Source organism: Augochlora pura, chromosome 9 (assembly GCF_028453695.1).
Source record: "Augochlora pura isolate Apur16 chromosome 9, APUR_v2.2.1, whole genome shotgun sequence".
Classification (NCBI taxonomy): Eukaryota; Metazoa; Arthropoda; class Insecta; order Hymenoptera; family Halictidae; genus Augochlora; species Augochlora pura.
The window spans coordinates 1,669,472-1,678,478 of NC_135780.1; the positions used below are offsets into that span (position 1 = coordinate 1,669,472).

General features: G+C 46.4%; 1 protein-coding gene across 1 annotated transcript in view; it reads right to left on the reverse strand.

The window, feature by feature from the left end:
- LOC144475269 (single Ig IL-1-related receptor) overlaps positions 1-9,007 on the reverse strand; it is a 162,061-nt gene that overhangs the window by 106,449 nt on the left and 46,605 nt on the right. The window lies entirely within an intron of this gene.

The following is a 9,007-nucleotide window of genomic DNA, read 5'->3' on the forward strand; positions in this document are numbered from 1 at the left end:
GGGTGAATTCTGAGAAGAGAACATCGAGAATGCTTGGGAATTTCTTTATTATTATAACTACGATTATAACTATTATTGCTGATAATTCGCTATTATTTCTGATAATTCGCTATTATTTCACAAATTCTTGAGATTCGCTTCATTTAAAATTGAAACACCCATACCTTATTATTCACACCATTACGAACCTACATAACCTGACATAACCTATCCTTAATACCATGAACATGAGTACACTCAAACGAAGAAGAACTTTGGCAGACATTCTTTTCATTTTCAAAATTATTAACCAAATAATCGATTGTCCATCCATTCTAGAGCTAATGAAACTAAAGGTTCCTGCTAAAGCACTACGGTCGAAAGAATTATTTCACGTAGATTACTTTAAAAGCAATTTAGGATCTCAGAATTGTATAACGAGAGCATTACGAGCAGCAAATAAACTTAGCCCAAAAATCGACTTCTTTGGCAATTCATTGAGCCAATTTACAAAGGCAGCAACTCTAGCCATTAAAACACACCCTCTGTAATTAATTCATGACACACTCTTATATTATGATTTATAATTTATATTATTCAAATGTATTCCGGACTATGTATATATACAACCTCTATGTAACACAAAAGGGTCTTACTAGCCCGTTAATAAAGAATAATACTAATAATAATAATAATAATAATAATAATAATAATAATAATAATGGAGTGACAAGTGTAAGTAGACTATAGTTTTCGGTAGAAAGTGGCTGAATTGTTACATTCCAAATTAAACGGACATCGGTCGTGTGTCCAGGAGCCAGAAGGAGCGGCGCCGTCCGCGTCGAGCTTGAAATTGCGAAAGTATCGATTCCAAGAGAAGGCTCGCAATTAACGTAGCCTGTTGCGAGCCGGCGAGATTTTCGGAATTCCGCGAGTTCCGGCGTCCGAGCAGTTTCCCGGCGACTTTCGAAACGAAATCGACGGACAAGCTATCTCCCCGGCTGCTACGGTGACATTAGCAGATTTTCCGCGGGCGCGAACGCACCAGAGAGAGAGAGAGAGAGAGAGAGAGAGACGGTTCTCCATTGGAAAACTCGTTGATCCTTAAACAGTCTCGCGTCTCGCGAACTTGCTAATCCGTTACGAAGCCCGTTAACTAATCGGGTACGCCTCTAACAGCCGTTTCGACAAATTCCGGGGTATTCTACTTCGCTCCCGTCTTCGCCGCAATCGCGGAGCGCCAGCAGTTTTCCAGCCGAGAAAGTTTTCCGCGGAATTCTCGGTCGAGTTATTTCAACGGGCCTCCTCTCCGGTCACCGAGCTACGGCGGATTCTGTGCGATCGGTGAAAACCGTCTCACACTTCGCCGAAACTTTTCGACAGAATCGCACGTGCTGTGAACATTCAATTTCGGCATTTGACCGCGGGGGTGTGATCGGCAACGCGGGCCAAAAAGATCGGCTGACAAAAACGCCGGTCGAGAAATCGGTTCGCGAATGTCTCTCGACCGCTTCAAACGGCTTCGCGTTTGTTTCAAGATTTTGTGTCGCGCATTCTATTGCGAAATTAACATTGGATGCGACAGGGTAAGGTAGGAAGTGTAAGAAAGTCTGTCGATTTTTGGAAATTAATCTATGTATTAAATCGTACCGTTTGTAAGAATACTTGTTCGAATATAAAATTCTATCGAAACGGTGTTTTTAATTCGCTAGTTGCTGTTATAACAATATCCATTAAAGTACCAAGTACATTTTTAAAGTTTCAACTACGGTCTCAGATAAAAAAATGGAAAAACGACTGTATTTTTACATTTTCTTTGTTACAAGTAGTAGTCAAATTTTGGGCAAAGTATTTCGGTCATTATGCAGTAAACTAGTTCCTCTAACATTTACAGACAAATTCGAGTCATGTAGATCAGTTTTAAAAAAGTTGTACCATTTTGAAAGAATGCCCGTGTCATTTGAAGCAGTTAATGTAAAGAACAGGCAGACTGGATGAAACTGTATTTTAATCCGAAAATCTGCTGTCTAGTCAACAATTGTACAACATTGCTCCTTGATTTTATAACGAAATCTTCGTCTTTTTGTATTGGAAGATTCTTTCAGTTTTAACCCTTTGCACTCGGAGGCATTTTAACTGTAAATTCGAAAGAATTTTTCCGGTTCGTGGTATTTCCATTCTATTTAACAAAATAAATTTTTATTCATACAAAATTTATTCTTGATACTCCTACCAACAGTTTCACTACTTGTCAACTTTTCAAATCTAAACCTTATTGTTGCAAAAAATTATTTTGCAATGAAATAGAATAATTTTAGTTGTGCTTTAGAGTCACCACTCGCGAGCAAAGGGTTAAACATCTTATTCGAATCGGCGTAGACGATAGAGTCCGTCGATAAACGGATAGTCGATCGAGCGAAGCAAATAAATAATTAGGATTTAATTAAGCTTCGGCTCGAGCATACGGAATCCCATTTTGAGCTGCGCACGGACAGCTCGAACCAGTAAAAGGCATTAACATTTACGGTCGCTGGGAAGAGAGCGCGGCAAAGGTTTTCCAGATGTAATATTCAAATAAAGTCCGGCACAGAGAGGGTGTAGAATTTTGTGAAAGATGATGTGGATCACGGAGGAAATAAAGTTCCCGGCGGACGTGGAAAAATGCAAGATTTATCGGGGATCTCGCGGCGTCCTGGCGGACACCTACGCCCGTCTCCTCGAGCGTCCGGCGCAAGAACGTCCAATAAACGTCCCGAATGGACGCCGCGAGCTCGCAAAAAGCCTTGGACGTACGTATGCCGTGTGTAGTGTGTGCCCGTGGTACGCGGAGGACGACGATCAATCTTCGACGACGACGAGCCGCGGCGCGAAAGAAACCCGACGAAGGTAAAGGCCGGTTCGCACCAAGCATCGGCACCACCGAGCACCGGCACCGGCTCTCTCGCTGAGGTTAACGCGATTTCCCGAGGCTCGAGGTCAGCCTTCGTCTTGTTTGACGATTCGCGCTCGAAATCCCTTCCACGCCCTATCGGAAAATTGGACTTTCATCTCGCGGAAAATCTGAGCTATGTTTTATTTCGTAGCTACCGCCTCGTTCGATTTTGCCGAGCGGGCCCGCAGTGGTCCATTTCGAAGGATTCGATAACTTTCAACGAAAAATTCAACTTTTCCGAGTTTCAAAGGTTTACCGACTTCGGATGTGAAACATTTATGAAATTGAATAAATAGTTCGGCTTTTATGAACATTTAAAGACGAGCGTTTCAGGAGCAGAATATTTCGCCTGACGAAGCTCGCTTTCTACGAAATGTCCTACTTATGTTCAATATTTTCCCTCAGTCTTTTTATATCGAAAAACATATTTTCCTAATTAGAGATCATATGTTTCTTTAATCGTTACCAACAATCGTGTATAAACACTCCGATCGATGCGTGACAAATTTAACAAATTGCCTATGTACAGCAGAACGTGACTTCTAAACATTCACACTTATCTTGTTCTCATTCTTGTTATTTCTCTTTGCTATCGTCTCGTCCGATGGCTTGTAAAGGGTGCATCGAACTACATCGGAAATTATTCACGACCCGTGCTAATAATAAGAAAACAGTTGCGGAAATAGAACGCGATCCGCGAACTTTCCGAGCGCCGCATAGACGGTTGCCTCTCTCGTTTCGAGAACTACTTTGTTACCTTTCCAGAGGCGAAGTTCTCTCTAGCTCGAGCGACGTCGGCTCAAAGCCTCCGCGCTGTTTTCCCTCGCGTTTTGGCAGTCAATATTAGCCCCCGGTTTAGCCGATTTAACCGTCGAACGCACTGTCAACTCGGCGCGCGGGGCCCACTCGACACCCTCGAGAATTAAAGAACACTTCGCGATGATATTTTCGATCCGAATTGTGAGCGGCGCTGGCTACCACGAGGGCACTCCACGCTATTCTAGCCAACAGCAACTGGAATATCACCGCGTGGCAGAGCGCGACGCAACGCGGAAAGCATTATGGAGATCGAAGGGGTTAACTCTTTTCATTGAATTTCCCAGGGTTCCTCGCATCGTCGAGTGTCTCGGGGCCACTCGCGTTGCTTGTTTTCGCTCTTGTTTCCCTCTCTTCGCGAGCGAGGAGCGATACCGCGCGACCGGCTCTCTCTCCCCCTCTCTCTCCTCTCCCTCTCTCTCGCTCTCTCTCTCCGAGCCGATGCCACTCGAAGCAACAAGTACCTCCGCCGCTGCTTTAACGAAACGGGAGAATATCGAGAAGAACCCTTCGGGCGCCGCGAGTGGCCTACCCGCTGGCTCCGCTTTGTCAGTCGATGGCGTTAACTTTCCGCTCGTTCTCCTCCGAGATGCGGAACGATCGACCGGCGAACTTTCGAGATATCTCGGAAAATTTGCCGGACGTAAAGTAGCCGGGGGATCCGCCTTTTTATTGCCGGATATTTTTATCGAGCCGCAGCGCTTATAACACTGTATTTATTCTACCATTGAATAACAAAAAAACGTCTCTCTCGAACCGAAAAAAGATTCGAATTGATTTTTCTGGTATTTTATTCTATTAGTTTTATTATGAGATAACGGGCGACCATCGCGGATAAAAATAACAAAATCGTAAAACGCAGACGTGAACACGCCCGTAATGAATAACAATGCACGATTGGAAATGCATCGGGTGGGCGTGCAGGCGTAATATGGACCGATCGATTCCCGGAAATACGGGACGGTAATTTGAAATTTTAGAGCAAAAGTCCCGGCGTTGCATCGCGGAGCGCCCACGCGTACGAGGAACTGCAGCGAGCCAAGGACTTATAGGTCCTCCCGGCTGAGTTTGATTCGGGCTCGAATTTCCGATGGAAATTTCCGGGAACCCCGAGGCCGCGCCCACGCCGCCTTGGTTTTCGCCGTTTCCCAGAAATCGGTGCCGGCACTCTGCAGGATTAGCCGTCGATAGAGGATTAATTCGAGCCGGCCAGCGGAACAAGCAGCGACAAACTGAACCGTGGGGACTCTAACTTTTTTTTCGCGTGCCCGTTTTTCCGCTGGAAATTCGGCCGAATCCTCGCGAGCTGTTTCTCGCGTAGCGTCGCTCTGGACGACGCGGCTAACAGAAAGAGAGAGAGAGGGAGAGAGAAAGAGAGAGATAGGGGGAGAGAGAAAACCTGCGAAAGAGAGAAAGAAGGTAAACGGGAACTGACGTAACTCGCGCGTTCGATCCAGCCGTTCCCGTTAAATTACACCTTCTCCCGGTCGGGTACACGGGTAGCTACATACACGGAGGACTCGTCGACACAGGGTACCAGTTACCGATCGTCCGGATCGCTCGTACGCCGATCGCCCTATAAGTAATCTTGTCCGGGAGTAACAGTCCGACGCGGTGACCAGACCCTTTAAAAGCCGATCACCACTGATGGATTATTCAACGACACTATTGCCGTATCGACGGACGGAAATAGCGTGAGATGATTTTGCGCGATCATCGTCGCGATCGCCGCCGTCCCTGGACAAACCGTCGTCCCCACCATTTAAATAATAAGGTACAGCTTCGACCTTTTTACCGGGCTTCTTAATCTTCTCCGAGACGCTGCTCGTCTCGCGATTTTTCTGTTCGTTTTACTTTGAACCTTCTCCCGGGCTAAGTTTGCTAACTCAGATTATATTGACGTCAGGCTTTTGATGGAAAACGAGAAACTGAACAATGACTGCCAGAGCGTTCACGGGGTTCTTTAGAAACATCGCCTTTCGCAGCTGCGTTAATCAGTACTTATTCGTTCGTAACCCTTCCACTACGGCAGTGTCGTCCGTCGAAGTACTATTATTGAACAAAAGCTCGCGCCAGAAATATGCACATTGCGTGTGATTTCTTTGTATACGTTTTTCTTAGTTTTAACACATTGACGCCGGCGCCGATATTCACGATTTTTTCTGCGAGTCGGCGCCCGAAATTTACAAAAATTAAATAATTATGTTAAGTTTATAATATTGAATTTCTATGTTTTTACTATTAAATATATGTTCATAATGTTCAGATAAAATAACATAAACCTATTTTGTAGTATATATTTTGTGAAATGCAAGCAAATATGCAAATGTGCACCCCCTCACGGTGCAGACACGTGTGCCCCATCGGTGATGCATAAAACTGTGCCGAATAAAACAATCATTGCTTTAATGTAACAAAGATGTTTACAGTTTTAATATGAAAGGACCAACGAAATTATAAAAATACAAAATTATTTTTGTATTCTGCCTACGGATGCCACTTGTATACACATCATTTGGATGCCGCATATATGCGGCGCTCGGCGCGAAAGGGTTAACCCTTTGCACTCGAAGCCATTTTAGCTCTAAATCTGAAATAAATTTTCTGTCTTATAGTATTTTCATTTTGAGCGAGGAAGTTAGTATTTTATATATACCAAATTAATTCTCGTGATTCGTGCTAACAGTGCCATATTTAATAATTTTTCTAAAATTAAACATTGTTGCTTTAAAAATTATTTTAAAAGGTGAAAGAACAATATCAGTGGTGCCTGAGAGTCACGATTCGAGTGCAAAGGGTTAATAAATTATCCTGTATTCTTCGTTCACATTTATGCGCTTCTTTACTATGATATCGGGAGAATCAAAAATTTGATTTCGACGTAGACGAAACCGGTAGCATCGTCGTTATAAGGCAACGAATCGTTTCTGTCGGTCGATCTGTACTAAACATTGTTCTACAGATGCCGAGCACGAAAATCCTGAATAACGCAACAATTGCAAATAAACGAGCAGGACGGTTCCATTCTCGTACAGAAATAAACAATAAAGTTGAAAACGAACGGACGGTCCGCAGCTGGACGTGTTTGTCGTGGGCGGCAGAAAAGTTTTGAATGAACCCGCCGGAACAATTGCACGGTGTTCGGTGGGGCCCTGCGTAGTAGAATGGGTCCCGGAACGATCGTGTTTCACCGTTCGGCCGTTTCGTTTTGCTGGCGGTGCGCGATATTAGTTTCAGAAAAAAAGGGTGGACCGGATGCGTTCCTCAAGATCGTTATCCCGACGAGATGAGCGTGTAGGTACCTCTCTCTCTCTCTCTCTCTCTCCTCCCGGGGCCCGGCCTTAAAGGCCGGCCTCCGCCGGCTCCCTCTCGGTTTTGTTTTCCGGCGGGTCCGGCTCGTTTCTATTAAAATCGGATGTCTCGAGTTTCGTATCTCTATCTACGGGGCTACCACCGGACAGGTATAAATCGTCCGACGGCCGAGATACCGAGCCAACGAGCTAGCTCACCGTTCCCAGGGAAAACGCTATAAACGCGATAACCTTGTTCCCGCGGATCCTGAAATTTTTCACCCTGCCCGCGCCCGCGACCGTTCGTGTTTCCAAGCGCGTCTGGAGGCTGCGGTTAGGCGGACCGCGCGGAGTTCAAGTTCGGCCAACTTCTCCGCCGCGGGATCGATGAACGATCCCCCAACCTGGATCTCGGCAATTTATTGGCAGACCCAGCTGCGATGCCCGAACACCGTCCGCATCGTTCGCGGATTCGACCGTCGGCGCGGACCAGCTGCTCCAATTAAGTATCGGCGTCGTTATTAACCCGACATCGAGTTCACCGTCGATCACCTTTTCTCGGTGAAATTACGGCGTCGAGTTTCCTTGGATCGCGATAGAGGAATCCGAGAATTTTCTTTCGCCGCACTCGGCTTTTCATTCAACTTGTATATTAATGACATCGTCGAAGTCTTATATTCCAAGTTCTCCTCGCGACGATTTCAATCTCTATGGAATCGTCGCGGAGCGAAGCCGACGCCCTTTTAATTCGAAATGGCTCGGATCGATCCTTCGCCTGGTACTCGTGAAATGGAATTTACCTCGTTTAAACGGTCTGCCATTCCTATTGCACGCAACCATCCTTGATTCTCGCCACCCTGCAATTACTGTTACCGTTACCACTATCATTATTATTCTAATAATTGTTACTATATACTGTTGCCCATGTACTCGCTACCATTTTCTATCACGTAACAAAGGATGCACTCGTCGAGGAATAAACATTATAATTTGCAGCTGCAATTTTATACGCTCCGTGGCTAATTAATTTCCTTCGAGGAGAACCGCCGGGAAATGGAAATTTGCCTGGACCGTCGGGCGAGAGTCCAATCTGCGTAAAGAATGAAGTCTAATGATTCGCGAAGTCGCCGCTGGCAGACTGTTATCCGGAAAATGGGAGGCTCCCCGAAAGCAGATCTCGCACCATGAACCGTGAACCGCGGCAAAAACATGCTACTTTAATTTATGTCCGAGCACTCCGCCTTCGAGGGCAGCTCTATCAATCAGCGGGATCGACAGCGGACACATAGTAGCGCGCCTCTTTTGAACCGTCCAGAATCGTCCTCGCGGTGCTACCGTTCCCGAGCTTCCGGTGTCCATTTTTTACAGCGAGAGACGCCTGGCCACTGTTACAGGAACAGGATCATCCTTCACGGGACGAAGCGACGGCGACGGCGACGGCGACGGCGAGCATCTTCGTTCCGCGATGCGGCGGAGCGGGAGGTGAGAATTCCACTCAACGGAGCCACTTTATTATCCTTATTGCGTTTCCGGCGAAGGGGTTAAGGGGGCAGAGGCAGCTCAGGGATTTCGCGAAGCTCCTCGATACTCGATACCAGGATGAAATTCGCGTGCTCCGCGAAGCCCGTTCGCGACGAGATCGACCGAAGCTCGTTCGTTCTCGGACGGAGATGCCTCGGCAGGATCCTGCATCGTGAGGCCCGCAAGATTCATCTTCTCTCTCTCTCTCTCTCTCTCTCTCTCTCTCTCGGTTGCTGGCTCGCCTCCGCTCGAGAGTCGAGACTGCCACGAACGCTCTCGAGAACGCGCATTAGTCATCGTCGGAGAAAGCAAACCGGCGACCTGGTACCGGGCAAAAACGAGGATACCAGCAAGGCTTATCGTCATCGACGGAAAACGGTGCCTAGGATCAGTCATCGCGGTCCCGAGATGCCGGATGATCGATAGACGCGGCCTACCAGTCGTGGCTTATTCCCAGATCGCGATAAAC